A 22,292-nucleotide genomic window follows, 5' to 3' on the forward strand; every position below is an offset into this window, starting at 1 on the left:
CCATAAAGCCCTGTATACTACAACTCCCAGCATGCCCAGACAGCCCTTGGAGTTTTTGCAACATCTGTAGGTCCGCAGTTTTGGGACCACTGTGCCCTTCCAGATGTTGCAAAACTACACATGCTCAGCATGCCCTTACTGTCCAGTCATGCTGGGAGTTGTAGTTCTGTAACATCTGGCCCTTCAGATGTTGCAGAATTACAACTCCCAGCATGACTGGACAGTTTTGGCATACTTGGAGTTGTAGTTTTTCAACATCTGGAAGGGCACAGATTGGGAACCACTGTATTAGTAGTCTGCAAACTGTAGTCCTCCAGATGTTGCAAAACTACAACTCCAAGTATGCTGGGAGATGTAGTTCGGCAACATCTGGCTCTAAAGATGTCGCCGAACTACTACTTCCAGCATGCCTGAGAATGTTTGGAGTTGTGGTTTTGCAACAACTGGAGGCACACTGGTTGGGAAACATTGTCTGTTTCCTAACTCAGCGTTTCCCAACCCGTGTGCCTCCAGCTGTTGCAACACTATAACTACAAGCATGCACTGATAGACTGTGCATGCTGGGAGATTCCCCCCCCCCGTGAATGTACAGGGTACATTCACATGGGCAGGGGCTTAAAGTGAGTATCCGGCTGCAAGTTCGCGATGCAGCAAATTTTGTGCGGCAGCTCAAACTCGCAGCGGGAAACTCGCTGTAATCCCCCTGCCCGTGTGACTGTACCCTAAAAACATTACACTACACTAACACAAAATAAAAAGTAAAAAACACTACATATACACATACCCCTACACAGCCCCCCTCCCCAATAAAAATGAAAAACGTCTGGTACGCCACTGTTTTCAAAATGGAGCCTCTAGCTGTTGCAAAACAACAACTCCCAGTATTGCCGGACAGACGTTGACTGTCCAAGCATGCTGGGAGTTTTGCAACAGCTGGAGGCACCCTGTTTGGGAATCACTGGTGTAGAATACCCTATGTCCACCCCTATGCAAATCCCTAATTCAGGCCTCAAATGCGCATGGTGCTCTCTCACTTTGGAGCTTTGTCGTATTTCAAGGCAACAGTTTAGGGCCACATATGGGGTATCGCCGTACTCTGGAGAAATTGGCTTAAAAATTTTGGGGGGCTTTTTCTCCTTTCACCCCTTATGAAAAGGTGAAGTTGGGGTCTACAACCAGCATGTTAGTGTAAATAATTAATTTTTTTACACTAACATACTGGTGTTGCCCTATACTTTTCATTCTGACAAGAGGTAAAAGGGAAAAAAGACCCCAAAAATTTGTAATGCAATTTCTCCCGACTACGGAGATACCTCATATGTGGGCGCAAAGTGCTCTGGGGGCGCACAATAAGGCCCCAGAAGGGAGAGTGCACCATGTACATTTGAGGTGATTTGCACAGGGGTGGCTGATGGTTACAGCGGTTTTGACAAACGCAAAAGAAACAAAAACCCCACGTGTGACCCCATTTCGGAAACTACACCCCTCACGGAATGTAATGAGGGGTGCAGTAAGAATTTACACCCCACTGGTGTCTGACAGATCTTTGGAACAGTGGGCTGTGCAAATTTTAAATTTTGTACAGCCCACTGTTCCAAAGATCTGAAAGACACTAGTGGGGGGGGTAAATGCTCACTGTACCCCTTGTTACGTTCCTCAAGGGGTCTAGTTTCCAAAATGGTATGCCATGTTGGGGTTATTTTCTGTTCTGGCACCATAGGGGCTTCCTAAATGCAACATGCCACCTGAGCAAAATTTGCTCTCAAAAAGCCAAATATGACTCCTTCTCTTCTGAGCATTGTAGTTCGCCCGTAGTGCACTTCAGGTCAACTTATGGGGTACCTCCATACTCAGAAGAGATGGGGTTACAAATTTTGGGGGGTATTTTCTGCTATTAACCCTTGCAAAAATGTGAAATTTGGGGGGAAACACACATTTCATTGACTTTTTTAAAATTGTTTTACATATGCAAAAATCGTGAAACACCTGTGGGGTATTAAGGCTCACTTTATTCCTTGTTACGTTCCTCAAGGGGTCTAGTTTCCCACAAAATGGTATGCCATGTGTTTTATTCCCCTGTTCTGGCACCATAGGGGCTTCCTAAATGCAACATGCCCCCCAAAAACCATTTCAGAAAAACGTACTCTCCAAAATCCCCTTGTCGCTCCTTCGCTTCTGAGCCCTATACTGCACCCGCCGAACACTTTACATAGACATATGAGGTATGTGCTTACTCGAGAGAAATTGGGCTACAAACAGAAGTATACATTTTCTCCTTTTACCCCTTGTAAAAATGCAAAGATTGGGTCTACAAGAACATGCGAGTGTAAAAAAATGAAGATTGTGAATTTTCTCCTTTACTTTGCTGCTATTCCTGTGAAACAGGGTTAAAACGCTGACTGAATGTCATTCTGAATACTTTGGGGGGGGGGGGGGGGGTGCAGTTTTTATAATGGGGTCATTTGTGGGGTATTTCTAAGATGAAGACCCTTCAAATCCACTTCAAACCTGAACTGGTCCCTGAAAAATTGTGATTTTGGAAATTTTGTGAAAAATTGGAAAACTGCTGCTGAACTTTGAAGCCCCTCTGGTGTCTTCCAAAAGTAAAAACACGTCAATTTTATGATACAAACATAAAGTAGACATATTGTATTTGTGAATAAAAAAATAAAATTGGAATATCCATTTTCCTTACAAGCAGAGAGCTTCAAAGTTAGAAAAATGCAAAATTTTATAATTTTTCATCAAATTTTGGGATTTTTCACCAAGAAAGGATGCAAGTTACCAAAAAATGTTACAACTATGTTAAAGTAGAATATGTCACGAAAAAAACAATCTCGGAATCAGAATGATAACTAAAAGCATTCCAGAGTTATTAATGTTTAAAGTGACAGTGGTCAGAAGTGCAAAAAAATGGCCGAGTCCTAAGGTGTAAAATGGCTGGGTCCTTAAGGAGTTAATGGGTTAAGCCAGTTTTGCTTTGATTTTCAGTGACTGACCACTGAAGTTTAACCCCTTCAGGACCAAGCCCATTTTGGCCTTAAGGACCAGAGCGTTTTTTGCACATCTGACCACTGTCACTTTAAACATTAATAACTCTGGAATGCTTTTAGTTATCATTCTGATTCCGAGATTGTTTTTTTCGTGACATATTCTACTTTAACATGGTGGTAAATTTTTGTGGTAAGTTGCATCCTTTCCTTGTGAAAAATCCTAAAATTTGATGAAAATTTTGCATTTTTCTAACTTTGAAGCTCTCTGCTTGTAAGGAAAATGTATATTACAAATAAAAATTTTTTTTATTCACATATACAATATGTCTACTTTATGTTTGCATCATAAAAGTGACGAGTTTTTACTTTTGGAAGACACCAGAGGGCTTCAAAGTTCAGCAGCAATTTTCCAATTTTTCACAAAATTTTCAAACTCACTATTTTTTCAGGGACCAGTTCAGGTTTGAAGTGGATATGGATGAAGGGTCTTCATATTAGAAATACCCCACAAAAGACCCCATTATAAAAACTGCACCCCCCAAAGTATTCAAAATGACATTCAGTCATCATTTTAAACCCTTTAGGTGTTTCACAGGAATAGAAGCAAAGTGAAGGAGAAAATTCACAATCTTCATTTTTTACACTCGCATGTATGTTCTTGTAGACCCAATTTTGAATTTTTACAAGGGGTAAAAGGAGAAAATGTATACTTATATTTGTAGCCCAATTTCTCTCGAGTAAGCACATACCTCATATGTCTATGTAAAGTGTTCGGCGGGCGCAGTAGAGGGCTCAGAAGGGAAAGAGCGACAAGGGGATTTTGGAGAGTACGTTTTTCTGAAATGGTTTTTGGGGGGCATGTTGCATTTAGGAAGCCCCTATGGTGCCAGAACAGCAAAAACCCCTCACATGGCATACCATTTTGGAAACTAGACCCCTTGAGGAACATAACAAGGAATAAAGTGAGCCTTAATACCCCACAGGTGTTTCACGACTTTGGCATATGTAAAAAAAAAATTATTTTTTTTCACTAAAATGTGTGTTTCCCCCCAAATTTCACATTTTTCCAAGGGTTAATAGCAGTAAATACCCCCCAATATTTGTAACCCCTTCTCTTCTGAGTATGGAGGTACCCCATAAGTTGACCTGAAGTGCACTATGGGCGAACTACAATGCTCAGAAGAGGAGTCATATTTGGCTTTTTGAGAGCAAATTTTGCTCGGGGGGCAATGTCGCATTTAGGAAGCCCCTATGGTGCCAGAACAGCAAAAAAAAAAAACCCACATGGCATACCATTTTAGAAACTAGACCCCTTGAGGAATGTAACAAGGAATAAAGTGAGCCTTATTACCCCACAGGTGTTTCACGACTTTTGCATATGTAAAAAAAAAAAAAAAAAATTCCACTAAAATGTGTGTTTCCCCCCAAATTTCACATTTTTGCAAGGGTTAATAGCAGGAAATACTCCCCAATATTTGTAACCCCTTCTCTTCTGAGTATGAAGGTACCCCATAAGTGGACCTGAAGTGCACTATGGGCGAACTACAATGCTCAGAAGAGAAGGAGTCATATTTGGCTTTTTGAGAGCAAATTTTGCTCGGGGGGGCATATCGCATTTAGGAAGCCCCTATGGTGCCAGAACAGCAAAAAAAAAACCACATGGCATACCATTATGGAAACGAGACCCCTTGAGGAACGTAACAAGGGATACAGTGAGCATTTGCCCCCCACTGGTGTCTGACAGATCTTTGTAACAGTGGGCTGTACAAGTTTTCATTTTCACGGACCACTGTTCCAAAGATCCGTCAGACACCTGTGGGGGGGTAAATTCTCACTGCACCCCTCATTACATTCCGTGAGGGGTGTAGTTTCCGAAATGGGGTCACATGTGGGGTTTTGTTTTTTTTTGCGTTTGTCAAAATCGCTGTAACAATCAGCCACCCCTGTGCAAATCACCTCAAATGTACATGGCGCACTCTCCCTTCTGGGCCTTGTTGTGCGCCCCCAGAGCACTTTGCGCTCACATATGGGGTATCTCTGTAGTCGGGAGAAATTGCGTTACAAATTTTGGGGGGCTTTTTTCCCTTTTACCTCTTGTGAAAATGTAAAGCAACATCAGCATGTTAGTGTAAAAAATTTAATTTTTTTTACACTAACATTCTGGTGTAGACCCCAACATTTCCTTTTCATGAAGGGTTAAAGAAGAAAAAGCCCCCCCCAAACCTTGTAACGCAATTTCTCCCGAGTACGGCGATACCCCCATATGTCGCCCTAAACTGTTGCCTTGAAATACGACAGGGCTCCAAAGTGAGAGCGCCGTGCGCATTTGAGGCCTAAATTAGGGATTTGCACAGGGGTGGACATAGGGGTATTCTACGCCCAGTGATTCCCAAACAGGGTGCCTCCAGCTGTTGCAAAACTCCCAGCATGCGTGGAAAGTCAACGGCTGTCCGGCAATACTGGGAGTTGTTGTTTTTCAACAGCTGGAGGCTCTGCTTTGGAAACAGTGGTGTACCGGACGTTCTTATTGGGGGGAGGGGGGCTGTGTAGGGGTATGTGTATATGTAGTGTTTTTAACTTTTTATTTTATTTTGTGTTAGTGTAGTGTAGTGTTTTTAGGGTACAGTCACATGGGCGGGGGATTACAGCGCGTTTCCCAGCGCAAAATTTGCTGCATCTCAAGATGCGAGAAACCCACTGTAAAAGCCTCGCCCATGTGAATGTACCCTGTACATTCACAGGGGGGGGGTGCACCAGCTGTTGCAAAACCACAACTCCCAGCATGCATGGTCTGTTAGTGCATGCTTGGAGTTATAGTTTTGCAACAGCTGGAGGCACACAGGTTAGGAAACACTGAGTTAGAAACAGACAATGTTTCCCAGCCAGTGTGTCTCCAGTTGTTGCAAAACTACAACTCCCAGCATGCCCAGACAGCTGAAGGGCATGCTGGGAGTTGTAGTTCGGCAACATCTGAAGGGCCAGATGTTGCTGAACTAAAACTCCCAGCATGCCTGGACAGTCAGTGCATACTGGGAGTTGTAGTTTTGCAACAGCTGGAAGAGCACAGATTGGAGACCATTATACAATGGTCTCCAAACTGGGGCCCTCCAGATGTTGCAAAACTACAACTCCCAGCATGCATGGTCTGTTAGTGCATGCTGGGAGTTATAGTTTTTGCAACAGCTGGAGGCACACAGGTTAGGAAACACTGAGTTAGAAACAATGTTTCCCAACCAGTGTGTCTCCAGTTGTTGCAAAACGACAACTCCCAGCATGCCCAGACAGCTGAAGGGCATGCTGGGAGTTGTAGTTCGGCAACATCTGAAGGGCCAGATGTTGCTGAACTAAAACTCCCAGCATGCCTGGACAGTCAGTGCATGCTGGGAGTTGTAGTTTTGCAACAGCTGGAAGAGCACAGATTGGAGACCATTATACAATGGTCTCCAAACGGGGGCCCTCCAGATGTTGCAAAACTACAACTCCCAGCATGCCCAGACAGCCAAAGGCTGTCTAGGCATGCTGGGAGTTGTAGTTTTCAGACTCCTAGAAGCAGCAGTGAAGATCTTCACTACTGCCTCTGAGGACCACATACTTACCCGCGCTGCTCCTCGGTCCCGCCGCTGGATCAGGTAAGTCCGCCGGTCCCCACGTGTTCCCCCCGAATGCCGCAGGTCCCCGCGAGCCCCTGCAGCCATCGTCCCCCCCGTTCTGCCCGACTTCCAGGGGCGGGCAGTGCGGGGGATCTGAACTTTCACCCCAGATCACTGTGATTGGTCCACAGGGACCAATCACAGTGATCGCTGACCAGGACCATCAATGGATGGTCCTGGGGGTGAAGCAGAAGTTGTCCCCCTGCTGGAAACAGCGGGACTTCTGCCAGTTAACCCCGTGCGATGCTGCGCATCGCCGGGTTAACTGAATGTCATTTATAAACGCCGGGATGCGCGAACGCACTGCACAACCCGGCGTTTATATATGACATTCTGCGGGAAGGGGTTAAATAAAAAAGGCGCAAAAAATTGCCTGAGGTGCAGTGCTGCGCCAAATGTGAGACAAATCTACACACAAAAAACAGCTGTAAAGACAATGATAAATGCCCCCAGTAGGCTTTACTTTTGCACCTTCCTTTTTGTATCACCACATAATGTAAATAAAACTGGAGTCCAGATATTGGCACATATATTACCAATTGTTTCTGTATGAGGAAATTAAAGTGTAGTTAGTTCAGATCCAGAAAAAGTGTCAAAAAGTACACAGTATTACAGATTCAGTTTACCAAGCTTCCATGTGGCAATCTTATCATAGGGACAAGTCTTTCAATCAAAATAACAAATGACATCAATTTGCTATTCCTAGAGGTGGCCGTACTTATTAGATAGAAGGTTGATGATTGAATGGGATAACTGCAGTGCCTTGCACCGCCACTTCTAATACTACAAAGATTGCAAATATGAGGTATGGTACACAGAAGAAGCTGTAGTGCTCACAGCCCCTTTGATCACCTGATTGGAGCCCATCTAATTTTGATGCCTTATTGAGGATATGCCATTAATTTTTTATTTTTTGGGGGGCTGGAGGACCTTTCTTTAAGATACATTAATTTTCTTTTCTTTTTTTCAAAACTCCATTCCTACTATTATATCCACAGCAGCAAATCTGCATGATTTCAAGTGGATTTTCCACGATGCATTTAAATGCACCTATGCTGTCAATTTTATTGCAAAGGATTTTCTGTGTGTGGAAGGAATTTGTTGTTTTCTAGGAAATAACACAGATCAATGTGTTTATTGGAGGGAGTCAGATCCTGGATGGCTAAGATCACCTTCACTCAAGCCCCTGGTTTACAAGCACATATAGATTAACATGAAAATCTAGTTGAAGACAAAAACAAATCAATATGCTCACTGTATGGATTGATCATCTATCCAGCATTGCTGCTCCTTGCCAACTGCCTCTCTTGTGTTTTCCTTAGTGAAGATGTCACCTATCAGCAAAAGCCAATTGCAGCAGGCTGGGTAGATGTCGCTATGTATAACATTTTATCACTGTAGGTTGCTATTGGCCAAAAAATGATGGCGTTTTTTTGAATGGTTGACAAGCTAGGGTTATAAGGGATCACACCGGTCTTAGAAGCATTAGCTCCATAGATGCCGTGATCATGGCATCTGCGTGCCTGCTAGCAGCCTGTCTAGAGATACAGAGTGATCTCACGTTATCCAGCGAGATCGCACTGTATCTCCTTGCGGCAGGCAGTGTGTGAGTGTATTGCCGCAGGGGAAGCCGGGAACATCTGGTTGGGCGTCCGCGCGCTGACTCTTCTCAAAAGTGCCAGCATGAGACAATGGTATGTAATGCCTATAGCGGCATTACTAAGAGATAAAAATAATGAATCCTATTTTGATCCATTTTATATCATAAAATGAAACAATGAAGAAAAAAAAATGCGGGCCCAGGTGATTGTTTCCCTTTAATCCCTTAAGGACCAAGCCCATTTTCACCTTAAGGAACAGGCCAATTTTATTTTTGCGTTTTCGTTTTTTCCTCCTCGCCTTCTAAAATCCATAACTTCTTTTATATTTCCATCTACAGACCCATATAAGGGCTTGTTTTTTGCGTGACCAATTGTACTCTGTAATGAAACATCTAATTTTACCATAAAATGTACGGCGAACCCCCAATTTTTTTTTTTATGGAGGAATATTTAAATGAAAACCACAATGTTGCGCATTTTGGAGGGTTTTGTTTTCACACTGTACACTTTACGGTAAAAATGACGTGTTCCTTATTCTGTGGGTCAATACGATTAAAATGATACCCATGGCTAGATACTTTTATATTTTTGTACAGCTTTAAAAAAATCTAAAACTTTTTATGCAAAATCAGTAATCTAAAAATCGCCCTATTTTGACCACCTATAACTTTTTCATTTGTCCATATATAGGGCGGTATGAGGGCTCATTTTTTGTGCCGTCATCTGTACTTTTTATCGGTACCACATTTGCATATATAAAACTTTTAGATCATTTTTCATAATTTTTTTTTAAATAAAATGTGACAAAAAAGCGGCATTTTTGGATTTTTTACATTTTTTACGTTTACGCCATTCACCATACGGGATAATTAACATTATACAGTGGTCCCTCAACATACAATGGTAATTCATTCCAAACGAGCCATCATTTGTCGAATCCATCGTATGTTGAGGGATTCGTGCAATGTAAAGTATAGGAAGCTGTACTCACCTGTCCCCGCCGCTCCAGACCACGTCCCGCCACCCCCGATGGTGTCCCCGCCGCTCCCGATGGTGACCCCGGGCCTCCGATGGGCTCTCCTGGTCTTCTCCAGTCCTCCGCTGTCTTCCGCAAGGCCTTACTGGGCCTACATAGCGACGTCATTACGCCGATGTGTACGCCGTTCCTATTGGATGACTGGATGGCGTGCGCAGCTTCGTATTGACGTCACCGGAGAAGGCCGAGAAGACACCGGAGGACCAGCGCTGGACCCGAAGGGCACCCCGGAGCATCGTGGAGGGGTAAGTAATACTCACCGCACCACACGGGGAACATTAAGCTGCTATCCGGCAGCAGCTTAAGCATTTTGCACTGCCGGATAGCACTTAATGCGATGGCCCCGACATATAAAAGCATCGTATGTCGATGCTGACATAGACATGCGATGGCCTCTGAGAGGCCATCGTATGTCGATTTGATCATATGTCGGGGCCATCGTATGTTGGGGGGTCAATGTATTTTGATAGTACGGACATTTATACACGTGGCAATACCAAATATGTTTATAAAAAATTTTTTTTTTTTTTTACGCTTTTTAGGGTAAAATGGGAAAAACTGACAATTTTCATTTTTATTGGGGGAGGGGATTTTTCACTTTTTTTTTTTACTTTTTATTTTTACATTTTTCAACTTTTATTTCACACTTTTTATGTCCCCATAGGGGACTATCTATAGCAATCCTTTGATTGCTAATTCTGTTCAGTGCTATGTATAGGACACAGCACTGATCAGCATTATCGGTGATCTTCTGCTCGATCACAGACCAGAGCAGAAGACCCCGGGAGATGGGCGGAGCACTGTATTGATCACGGCATCTGAGGGGTTAATGGCGGACATCCGCGCGATCGCAGCCGGAACCTCCCGTGTATGATGCGAGCACCGTTCCGATGCACGCGGTCATACACAGGACATAAATGTACCTCCTGGTGTGGGAAGTCCCGCCAAACCATGACGTACATTTACGTCCGTGGTCGTTAAGGGGTTAAATGATTAACTGGGGGAGAGGGCTCAATCTGTTCCCCAATAGCAACCCAGCGATGCGATTGCGGGGGTCCCCTTGGTTTCTATGGCAGGAGGCAAGCAGCTGGCCTCCTGTATGCCTAGTACGGCAGGCTGAGTGTTAGTGTAATACTGTAAATTATGCTCTGCTGCAGTACAGCTGTACTGCAGCTTAGGATAACAGGTAAAAAGTGTAAAAGTAAAAGATAAATAAAGCCCTGTATTATCACAAGCTATATAAATTAGTTATCACCATAATCGTACTGACCCACAGAATACAAAAAAACATAATTTTTACCGCACATTGAACACCATAATTTTTTTTTTTAAGCCAGAAATTTTTCACAAAAATGTTGCATGTATCAACAAAGATTTACTACTAATATAAAGTACAATATGTCATGAAAAATCTAACTCTGAATCGCTTTGCTCAGTAAAAACATTTTAAAGATATTATAACTTAGAGACACTTGTTAGATTTGAAAAAAGGGCTTGGCTATTAAGGTAGAAACAGGTTGCGTCTTTAAGGGGTTAAAACTTATCTGCTTATCACTGTCGATTTCACTGACTACATTGTACCTGCGAAAAAGCAAAAGTGCTTCTACTGCTGTTTACCTCAGAATGCAGGCCTATCCCATTATATATAATGTACATTCAATTATGGTAAATTTCTTCATGTAAGTCCCTATTAAGTCCTTAAAATTCATTAGAAATGGATTTTCCAAAGTGCCCTGCAAAAATACAACCTCCCACTGATTTACTCCAAGTGTATGTTATGATAACCTACGAAAATATTTATAACTGAATTAAACATTATACAATAAACATGCACCGTGGAACCATGCTGGTATGTACTAAACAGAAAATGCAGTCATTTGTTTTAGCAGCAGGGGATTAATTAAAGGCTGTACATTGAATATAAGACCAATCTTCCCGAGGTTAGCGCTCTCTCTAGTGACTAAACCTGTACTCTACCTCCATGTTTGCAGGTTCTTATTTCAACAGAAGGTGCTGTCCACACGGGGAAGGAGGATGGGGACTCCCAAATTTTCACCTTTATTTTCTTAGTAAGGGGTGGGAAGAATGGAATTAGAGATATTATGTTTGAATCTGAAGTAGGTGTTCTAGAAATATTTGGGAGCTTTTGGAAGCACCATCGGGTACAACAGGTGTGATTAAAATGTGGGGTTTGGGTAAGATATATTATAATGTATGGAATAGATTAAAGGAGGTATATCGGGTTAACCAGAGTTTGGAATTCACTCCATTGTGGAAGAATGATAAATTTGTTGAATTTGATAAAGGGTTAGATACGGGTGATAAAAAAGTGTGAAATATGTAGACCAATTGTGTAAACACAGGGAATTGATATCATTTGAAGAAATGAAAGAGGTATTTGGGTTGAGTTTTGGCTCCTCGAAATGAAGGAGAGGGTGAGAGGCATAGTGAATAAAAATTATTTTATTGTGAGACCATACCCATTACTCCCCCCCCCCCCCCCTTTACTAAATAGCCTGTTTTGACCTTAATGACCAAGGCAAATTTTCAAAATCTGCCAAGCATCTACTTATTTGGTAATAACTTTGGAACGCTTTCACTTATGAAAGCGATTCTGAGAGTTTTTTTCGTGACATATTGGGGGAGATTTATCAAAACCTGTCCAGAGGAAAAGTTGCCCAGTTGCCCATAGCAACCAATCAGATCGCTACTTTCATTTTGCAGGGGCCTTGTTAAAAATGAAAGAAGCGATCTGATTGGTTGCTAAGGGCAACTTTTCCTCTGGACGGGTATTGATAAATTTCCCCCATTGTACTTTACATTAGTGGTAAATTTTGATTGATATATTTGTCGTTTTTTGTAAAAAAAAGAAAAAAAAAGGAGAATTAGCATTTTCCTAGTTTTTACATTTTCTGCTCGTACGATAAATAGTCATGCCACACCAAATTAATGATTCATTCACATCTACAATATGTCTACTTTATGTTCCCATCATTTGGTAAACATTATTTAACTTTTTTAGAATATTACAGAGTTTATAAGTTTAGCAGTAATTTTCCCGATTTTCAAGAAAATAGAATAATCTGATTTTTCTAGGTCCAGTTCAGTTCTGAATTATAATTGAGGGGCCTGTATGTTACCCCCATAAATCACCCCATTTTATAAACTGCACCCCTTAAATTAGTCAGAATGACATTAAAGAAGAAGTTTATTAACCCTTTAGGTGTTTCACAGAAATAAAAGCAAGTGGCATAATTAAAATGTATTTTTTTGCCGATTTTTCATTTTAATCCATTTTTTTCTGTAACACAGTAGGTGTTGACAAAGAAACACGACTCAAGATTTATTCCCCAAATTCTGATGTATCCCATATATCTGATGTATCCCATATATCCCAAGATTTATTCTCCAAATTCTGAAATATCCCATATGTGGCCTTTGTGTGCTACATGTCTCTCACATAGTCCTCAGACATGACGGTGTGCTGTGTGAATTTTGGAGCATCCTTTTAGTTTAGGATATTTTGTTGGCATTATATTTTTGGAGGACAAGTTGACGCTTTCATTGGTACCATTCTGGGGTACATGTGACACATCCTTTTTTATTTTTTATGAGGTGGTATACATTAAAAAAAAAATTTATTCTGCTTTTTTTAACTTATTTATTTTAGGTTGTTCGTCATGCAGTATAAATGACATGTTAATGTTACACTGCAGGTTGATACGATTACGGTGATATCAAATGTATATACTTTTTTTATAATTAAGTTAATTTATGGCATAAAAACAATAAAAAAAAATCATGTTTGTAAGTCGCCGTATTCTGTGAGCCATAACTTTTATTTTTTCATCAACGTGTGAGGACTCTTTTTTTTGTTGATGTATGTGAGGGGACAATTTTTTTTTTTGGGGGGGGGGGGGGGGGAGGGGGGATTATAATTCTATATATATATAGAATTTATTTTAAATTTTTAAATATTTTTTTATTTTATTTTTCACATTTATTAAATTTTTCAAATTTTTTTTTTTTCCACTTTCTAATTTTTTTTCCTTACCATTATACACAAAATTCAATGGAGTACACATCTGTACTCCATTGAATTATGCCTATGTCTGTCAGTACCGACAGGCATAGTATAGATCAGTTAGGGACTGTTGCCATGACAACGAAGGCCAGTGTCAGGCCTTCGGTCGCCATGGCAACCTTTGGCGCTCTGCTTTCACTTTGCTGAGCGCCAATCGGTAACAGAGGGAGCTCCCTCCTTCTGTAACCCTAATAGACGCTGCAGTCACAGTGAGCTCCAATCCCGAGTGCCCGCGGGTGGCCTCCTCCGATGGGGCACCCCTCACCTCCTATCGCTTCACACAGTGAAGTGACGGAGGAGAGGGCAAAGGAAGACACCACCACCAGATCCCTTCTATTGGTCCATCTGTACTGACGGACCAATAGAAGCGAACGCTGGCTGGGGACCGCTGCGATTGGTCCCTGGCCGGCTTCAGGGAAGCTCGGCTGTGCAGCACAGCCAGGCTCAATAAACTGTCACAGTGCCCGGCTGTATAAAATATATATTTGATATATATAAAAATTTGATAGGGGAGACCCCAAGAAATTTTGTACTCAAGAGGTAGGGATTTGGATGAAGCGTCATGGAAGAGAATTTTAAACAATTTTCCCAAGTGTTCGAGTAACCAGTGGCGTAGCGTGGGTTGTCAGCACCCGGGGCAAGGCAAGTAATTTGCGCCCCCTAACCCGTGGATTTTAGCACTCGAGTCTCTTCCACTAGATTAGTTAAAGAAACCCTTACCCCCTAAGCACATGTATTGTTTGTTATGAAAATACTGATGTAATTAAAGTAAAATGCATCTAAATACAAGTTTATTTTCAAACACTTTATTGAGTGCGGACATGCATTACACATTCTCCACATTTTCAGCAGGTCTACGAATACAAATCTACAAATGTAGTATCCTAGCATGGGCCGCGCTATTATATGTCGTCTCACAACCATCGTAAACGACAAAAAATATCAAGAACAAAAACGAAACATCAAAATGGAACTATACCCTGGAGATGATCCAAGGCACATGACTTTGGGTATTATAAGTAAGCGGCAAATGTCAGGGGGGCATTATATGTGCATTATATGGGCACATGACAGGGGGCCCCTGTCATGTGCCCCCACATATTGCCCCCTGACATGTGCCCCTCACATATAATGCCCCCTGTCATGTGCCCCACTGACATGTGACCCTGACTTATAATGTCCCCTGTCCTGTTCCCCTCACATATAATGCCCCCCTGACATGTGCCCCTCACATATAATGCCCCCTGAGGGTGCAGGACATGAGGTATTATATATGAGGGGCACATGACAGAGGGGGGGTCCTGTCATGTGCCCCCACATATAATGCCCCCCTGACATGTGCCCCTTACTCATCATTTGCCCGTCTCACTCATAATTTGCTACCCCCTCCCCTTTCTCACGCCAGTCACCTTTCTCCCATGCTGCGGCTGCTCCATTCCTGCAGTCAGTGAGAGCCGCGGGGATGTGATCTCCGGCGCGATGATGTGATGGCATCGCGCCGGCCTGCCATGATTGGCTCTCACTCACTGCAGGAATGGAGCAGCCGCGGCGTGTGATAGCAAGGTGACGGGAGTGAGAAAGGGGTGGTGGAGCGGGACAGCCGACAGCTCCCGCTCCACCATGTGATAGTTCAGGAAAAGGGGCAACAATCTCGGGGGGTGCAATTGCCCCATTGCCCCCCCCCCCCCTGGATCCGCCACTGCCTCCACAGTGGGCGGCGACCCGGCGGCTCGGATTCGCACAGCCAGCACTGCAGAGAGAGTGAGTGAGCCAGGCAGGGGCAGAGAGCTGCGAGTGCCCGCCCCCCCCCCCTGCACCCCCCCCACGCTAAGCCTCTGCGAGTAACAAAAGATTGCAATTCCAGCAGTAAAGTAGTATACCGAATGTATTATTCAACTCTATTTCTATGGACAGAAAAATGTAGGGAAGACTCCACATGTCCCAAATGTTATGAGTTGGAAGCAAACTTTTCTTACCTTATATGAAAATGCTGAAGTTTTGGACTTAGATAGGGAATTGTTTGGAAAACAAATTTAAAGTAAATTTGGAAATATCAATGCACATGGTAATATTGGGGGAATTTGTAGAGCAATGTCCATTGAATGGTCTGTTAATAAGAGTTTTTATGTTAGCAAAACAGTTGATTTTGAAGTCATGGTTTGCACCAAATGCCCCTGATCTACAATATTGGTTATATTTAATATATCGGGGTAAGATATATGAAAAATGTTTGGCAATGAAGTCAAAAAAGAGGATGAGGCAGTTTGGGAGGAGATGGGCTTTATGGTGAGGGTTTTTTTTATTTTTGGTCAAGGCCCGGGGGTTGGGGCTTTAAAATGTCAACATTGAATTTATATGTAAAAATTAAGAGAATTTGGATTTTAATTTGTTTAAAACAAATAAAAATTAAAAAAATATAAAATTAAATTAATTTGTCATCTGTTATTTTATAGGTGAATGGATGTGCCAACATCACCAGGACATACATGAAGCACCGTAATCCATCGTGTGCCAGAGAAGTGTCTGGAAGGCAGCAAAATGATGGGAGTTGTGGACTATGAAAAACAAAGATTACTAAAGTGGCACTTATAGAGATCAAGAAGAGTGTGAAGCAGGAGACACCCGAGAGATAAGACATCTAAAATGCTCAATCTAAATACATTTCATGGATCAATGACAATACGCAATAAACACAATTTAAAATAAGGTTCAGTTTTTTCTTTCTCTCCATATCCATTATTTCAAGAAGTATATACCGTATTTTTTGCCCTATAGGACGCTCCGGCATATAATACGCGCCCAATTTTAAATGAGGAAAATCTAGAATACAATGTAAAGTATAGGTCACAGTGATCTTCAACCAGCGGATCTCCAGATGTTGCAAAACTACAACTCCCAGCATGCCCGGACAGACGGTTAAAGACCACTGGTATAGGAGGTAATACTCAGGTGTCCCTGCCGCTCCGGACCCGTCACCGCTGCCCTGGATGTCGCCATCCATCGCTGTCGCAGTGTCCCCGGGGTGTCCCTGTCGCTCCGGAACATCTCTGCTGCCAGGTATCCTCGCTGTCCGCCGTCGCTGTCCGGCGTGCGCGACAATGACGAAGGAGAGCGCCGGCAATGCAGGGGATCCCGGCACGGAGTAGACACCGAGGAGGCCGGTAAGGTCCCTCCCAGTGAAGCCGGGTTAGTGTCACTTTCGCTTCAGATGCGGCGGTCAGCTTTGATCGCCGCGTCTGAAGGGTTAATACAGGGCATAACCGCGATTGGTGATGTCCTGTATTTGCCACGGGTCCCGGCCGTTGATGGCCGCAGGGACCGCCACGATAGGTGTGTATTCGCCGTATAAGACGCACCAACTTTCCCCCCCCAGTTTTGGGGAACAAAAAGTGCGTCTTATACGCCGAAAAATACGGTAGTTAACCTTGCTTTTGCTAACTGATGCTAAAATAGATGCCGTTGTAGATTATTTACTGCATGTTAATGGGTGAAAAGGTAAACTACAGCTTTTTTTAAACTAATTTTATTTAACAGTAATTAAACATACAATTACATACAAGAGAGAGAGAGGGTGTATATCAATAACAAGTAAAGCTAGGTTCACATTGCCGTTGTGCTCTGTCCCGCAATGTCATCCTTTTTTGTCCATTATTTGCTATGTGCATTGTAAGGAGCCGTCCCGAGCTCCTTACATGACAGTGCGCTTAGCCTATCACTGGCCGAGGCGGGACATCGCTGAGGCCGGCGATATGCTTACTGCAGCGTGATGTTTCGAGCCTAAGAAGCATGGAGCCCAGCAGCAGTGAAGGAAGGGGATGCCGATACCGGAGCAATGGGGGGAACATAGGAAGGTGAGAGTTTTTTATTTCTTATTGCAGCTCGGGCACAGGGAGACACAAAAGTTTTATGCTGCATATCTCCTTTAACTCCTTAAGGACTCAGGACGTACCGGTACGTCCTGAGCCCAGCTACCGGTGTTTAAAACGGGGTCACGCCGTGACCCCCGCATCACACCGGGTCGGTCCCGGCTGCTAATCATAGCCAGGACCCTGGGCTAAAAGCACCGATCGTTGTGCCGCGCGCTGTTTGATCGCCACGTCTGAAGGGTTAAGTTGACCGCTGCATCTGAAAGTGAAACTAAACGCTTCCCGGCAGCTCAGTCGGGCTGATCGGGACATTGCAATAAAATCGCGATGTTCCGATCAGCTGGGACGCAGGCGGAGGTCTCCTTACCTGTGTCCGCGGCGTCCGATCCGGGTTTGATTGCTCCAAGCCTGAGCTACAGGCTTGAGCAATTGAGCCCCTATCTCGCTGATCCGTGCAGAGCTATGGCTCTGCAGGGATCAGCATAGGAGATCAGTGTGTGCAGTGTTATAGGTCCCTATGGGAGCTATAACACTGCAAAAAAAAAAGTTAACAAAAAAGGTCCTTTAACCCCTTCCCTATTAAAAGTTTGAATCACCCTCATTTTCCCATAAAAAAATAAAATAAAAACTGTGTAAATAAAAATAAACATATGTGGTATTGCCGCGTGCATAAATGTCCGATCTATAAAAATATATCCTCAATTAAACCACACGGTCAATGGCGTACGCGCAAAAAAATTCCAAAGTCCAAAATAGCGTCTTTTTGGTAACTTTTTATATAATAAAAAAATGAATAAAAAGCGATCAAAAAGTCTGTTCAATACAAAAATGGTACCGATAAAAACTTCAGAACACGGCACAAAAAATGAGCCCTCATACCGACCTGTACGCGGAAAAATAAAAAAAGTTATTGGCGTCAGAAGATGACAATTTTAAACGTATACATTTTCATGCATGTAGTTATGATTTTTTTCAGAGGTGCGACAAAATCAAACCTATATAAGTAGAGTATCATTAATCGTATGGAACTACAGAATAAAGATAAGGTGTCATTTTTACCAAAAAATGCGCTGCGTAGAAACAAAAGTTACAAAATGAAATTTTTTCTTCAATTTTGTCGCACAATGATTTTTTTTCCCGTTTCGCCGTGGATTTTTTGATAAAATGACTAATGTCACTGCAAAGTAGAATTGGTGGCGCAAAAAATAAGCCATCATATGGAATTTTATGTGCAAAATTGAAAGCGTTATGATTTTTAGAAGGTGATGAGGAAAAAATTAAAATGCAAAAACGCTGAGTCCTTAAGGGGTTAAAGACTAGCTATTCATAAGTGGTATTATTTCAATTTCTTCCATTCCGAGAGGGAGGACTCTAGGACCCATCCACTTCAAAGCAAGGGTAGTTAGGAATTGTAATACTTCTGACCAAAAGGTCTGAATGTAAAAGCTGGACCAAATCATGTGCATAAAATCAGATTGAGGGGCTTTGTGTCTATGACATTCCATAGTCAAACATCTCCCCATTCTGAACAAATATATAGGTGTGAGACAACATATACAATTGGGGGATATAAGTGTAGCGAGTAGCTACGCAAAAGATGGACTTATCCAGGCGCTTCCCCTCCAGGTGAATAATGATGACAATCCCGTTACATGAAAAGTCTTGGAATTTATTTGTTCCTATCAACTAACCTACCTGGCCAGATAAATAAAACCAGGAACCAAATTACGGCAGCCATAGGCCCGACTTGCAGATTGCTCCTCAGTCACCTCCAGTGTGAAACTAAGCACACATACAATGGGAGGGAGTAGACAAACCACAAGCCTCACCCTGGTTGGTTCATTTATAGCCGGCCTCACAGGTAAAACCCTAATGCTACCCAGCAAGATAAAAGGGTGCATTAGTATAAGCCTTAACCCCTTAAGGACCAATACAAATAAACCTGTACGCCCCTGAAAGACCAGGCCTGTTTTTTCAAATCGGGGATGTCTGTCTTTATTAGAGATTAACTCTGGTAACGTTTTGCCAATTACGATAATTCTGACATTGTTTTTTTGTCACAAGTTGTCCTTCATGTACATAGTAAAAGTAAGCCGATATCATTTGTAGTTTTTTTTTACAATGCAAAAAATCATGAAATTTTTTACAAAAAATTTAGATTTTTTGCTATTTTAACACTAATAATAAGGTTGCATATATTTATACATACTGACCAAATAGTTTATGAAACTTATACTTTCAGATGTCTACTTTATTTTGACATCATTTTTTTGTTTTTAATTAACATTTTAAATTCGTTAGAAGCCTAACAATTTAACTTGAAATTTTGGAAATTTTGAAAATTTGAAAAGTACATCTTTTTTTGTGTGCTATGCAAGGTTTGCAGAAATTAAAAGGTAGTAGAACATAGGAACACCCCCCAAATGACCCCATTTTAAAAACTAGACCCCTCAAGGTATTCGCTAGGGAGTACAGTGAGTATTTTAACACCATAGTTTTTTGGCAGGAATTATTACAAAGTCAGTGTTAAAAATTCGAAATCTGCAATTTTTCACAAATGCATCATTTGGGGGGCATATTTTTTGTACATCACTTCTGATATTGAAAGAAATGCACCTATATTTTATTTAGCTGCTTGTCCCATGTTCGGAAATACCCCCGCTTTGGCCATATATGGTTCCTTGGCCGTGTGGTAGGACTCAGAAAGAGAGGAGCGCCATTCGGCTTTCAGGGCAGAACAGTACCCCCACCCCCACAAGTGACCCCATTTATATACCGCACCCCTACAAGTTATTGGCTGGACCAGGGACCACTCTGATTGGTCCTTGGTCGGCTGGCAGTATTACGCGTCTGTCTGTGACAGTTAAGGCTCCTGATGGATATATCCGCCATGTTGTGGGAATAAGCACCCGCTCATGGCGAATATATACATCACTGCTGCGGCTGGGTAGCTCAGTGTGTCCGCTCATGACTGCCGGCGGGAAATCCGCCGCTATGAGTGGACACACAAAGCTACCCAGCCGCAGCAGGGAGCTCATTACCGTGACTGCTGCATAATGTGTAGGATCACATGGTGGACATCCGCAGCATATTACATGCTCCGCCATGTCCGCCAATGCGATCCTACACATTATGCATTTTTTTTAAATTAGATTCATTTAATAAATGTATTATATATATATATATAAATATATATTTTTTTTTTTACACTTTTATTACATTTTTATTTATTTTTACACTTTTATTTTATTTATTTATTTTTTTTTTACACTTTTTAATGCTTTGGAATACTTAGTATTCCAAAGCATTGCAGTTATATGCTGCCTGCCAGTTTTCACTAGCAGGCAGCATATTAGGACGTGCCTCTGGCACGTCCTTTCAGGCACTACCCAGGGCAGACCTGGGGGTCTTTGTAGGACCCCCGGCTGCCCAGGTATGCAGCAGCACCCCGTGATCGCGCTGCGGGGTGCTGCAGAGGAGACAGAGGGAGCCCCCTCCCTCTGTCAGAACTCCTTACAGCGCGCGGTCACTTCTGACCGCGGCTGTAAGGGTTAAACTGCTGGGAGTGAAGTAAACTTCACTCCCGGCAGTGCGGCAGGCCCCGGCCAGCCGCGTATTACACGCAGCACCCCGCGATCGCGATGCGGGGTGCTGCAGGAGTGACAGAGGGAGCTCCCTCCCTCTGTCATAACACTTACAGCCCGCGGTCACTTCCGACCGCGGCTGTAAGGGTTAAAACTGCCGGGACCGAAGTTTACTTCGGTCCTGGCAGTGCAGCAGGGTCCCGGCTGTGTGATACAGCCGAGTCCCTGCCGCGATCTCGTGGGTGCACTGGGCAGCACCCACGAGAATAATGGACGAGTATAGACGTCCAGGTGCGGGAACGCCCGCCAACCTGGACGTCTATACTCGTCCTTGGTCGTTATCGGGTTAAGCAAAGACATAACGGCTTATATTTGCATGAACATGGTTATAGCAGGAAAACTCAACCCCAAGTGCAGTTGTGCACCTTTGCTGGGGCGGAGGTCTTGCACTTGTAAACCGTTGCTAAGGGCGATCCCCTGCAAAAATTGCATACAATGGAGGATGCCTGCAAACGGTCACAAGTACCACAATGGCATCCTGACACAAGATAAATGTGTATGTGGATGCATTAAACATGACTGACTTTAACCCCTTAAGGACCGGGGGGTTTCCGTTTTTGCATTTTCGTTTTTTGCTCCTTGCCTTTAAAAAATCATAACTCTTTCAATTTTGCACCTAAAAATCCATATGATTATTTATTTTCTACTTTGTAATTATGTCAGTCATTTTGCCCAAAAATCTACGGTGAAACGGAAAAAAAAATAATTGTGCGACAAAATTGGAAAAAAAACCGCAGTTTTGTAACTTTTGGGGGCTTCCGTTTCTACATAGTACATTTTTCTGTAAAAATGACACCTTATCTTTATTCTGTAGGTCCATACGATTAAAATGATACCCTACTTATATAGGTTTGATTTTGTCGTACTTCTGGAAAAAAAATCATAACTACATGCAGGAAAATTTATACGTTTAAAATTGTCATCTTCTGACCCCTATAACTTTTTTATTTTTCCGTGTATGGGGCGGTATGTGGGCTCATTTTTTGCGCCGTGATCTGAAGTTTTTAACGGTACCATTTTTGCATTGATAGGACTTTTATTGATAAAAGTGACCAAAAATGCACTATTTTGGATTTTGGAATTTTTTTGCGCGTACGCCATTGACCGAGCGGTTTAATTAACGATATATTTTTATGACTCGGACATTTCCGCACGCGGTTATACCTTATATGTTTATTTTTATTTACACTGTGTTTTTTTTTTTTTATGGCAAAAGGGGGGTGATTCAAACTTTTAATAGGGGAGGGGTTAAATGATATTCATTCACTTTTTTTTTGCAGTGTTATAGCTCCCATAGGGACCTATAACACTGCACACACTGATCTTTATCATTGATCACTGGTTTCTCATAGGAAACCAGTGATCAATGATTCTGCCGCTTGACTGCTCATGCCTGGATCTCAGGCACTGAGCAGTCA

General features: G+C 42.5%; 1 long non-coding RNA gene across 1 annotated transcript in view; it reads left to right on the forward strand.

The window, feature by feature from the left end:
- LOC130296641 (uncharacterized) overlaps nt 1-16,071 on the forward strand; it is a 25,387-nt gene extending 9,316 nt beyond the window's left edge. The window contains exon 2 of the long non-coding RNA XR_008849248.1: nt 15,818-16,071. This is a non-coding gene — a long non-coding RNA (uncharacterized LOC130296641). The remainder of the gene's footprint in view (nt 1-15,817) is intronic.
- Nucleotides 16,072-22,292: the final 6,221 nt, after the last annotated feature.

The sequence above is a fragment of the Hyla sarda genome, chromosome 12, assembly GCF_029499605.1.
Source record: "Hyla sarda isolate aHylSar1 chromosome 12, aHylSar1.hap1, whole genome shotgun sequence".
Taxonomy (NCBI): Eukaryota; Metazoa; Chordata; class Amphibia; order Anura; family Hylidae; genus Hyla; species Hyla sarda.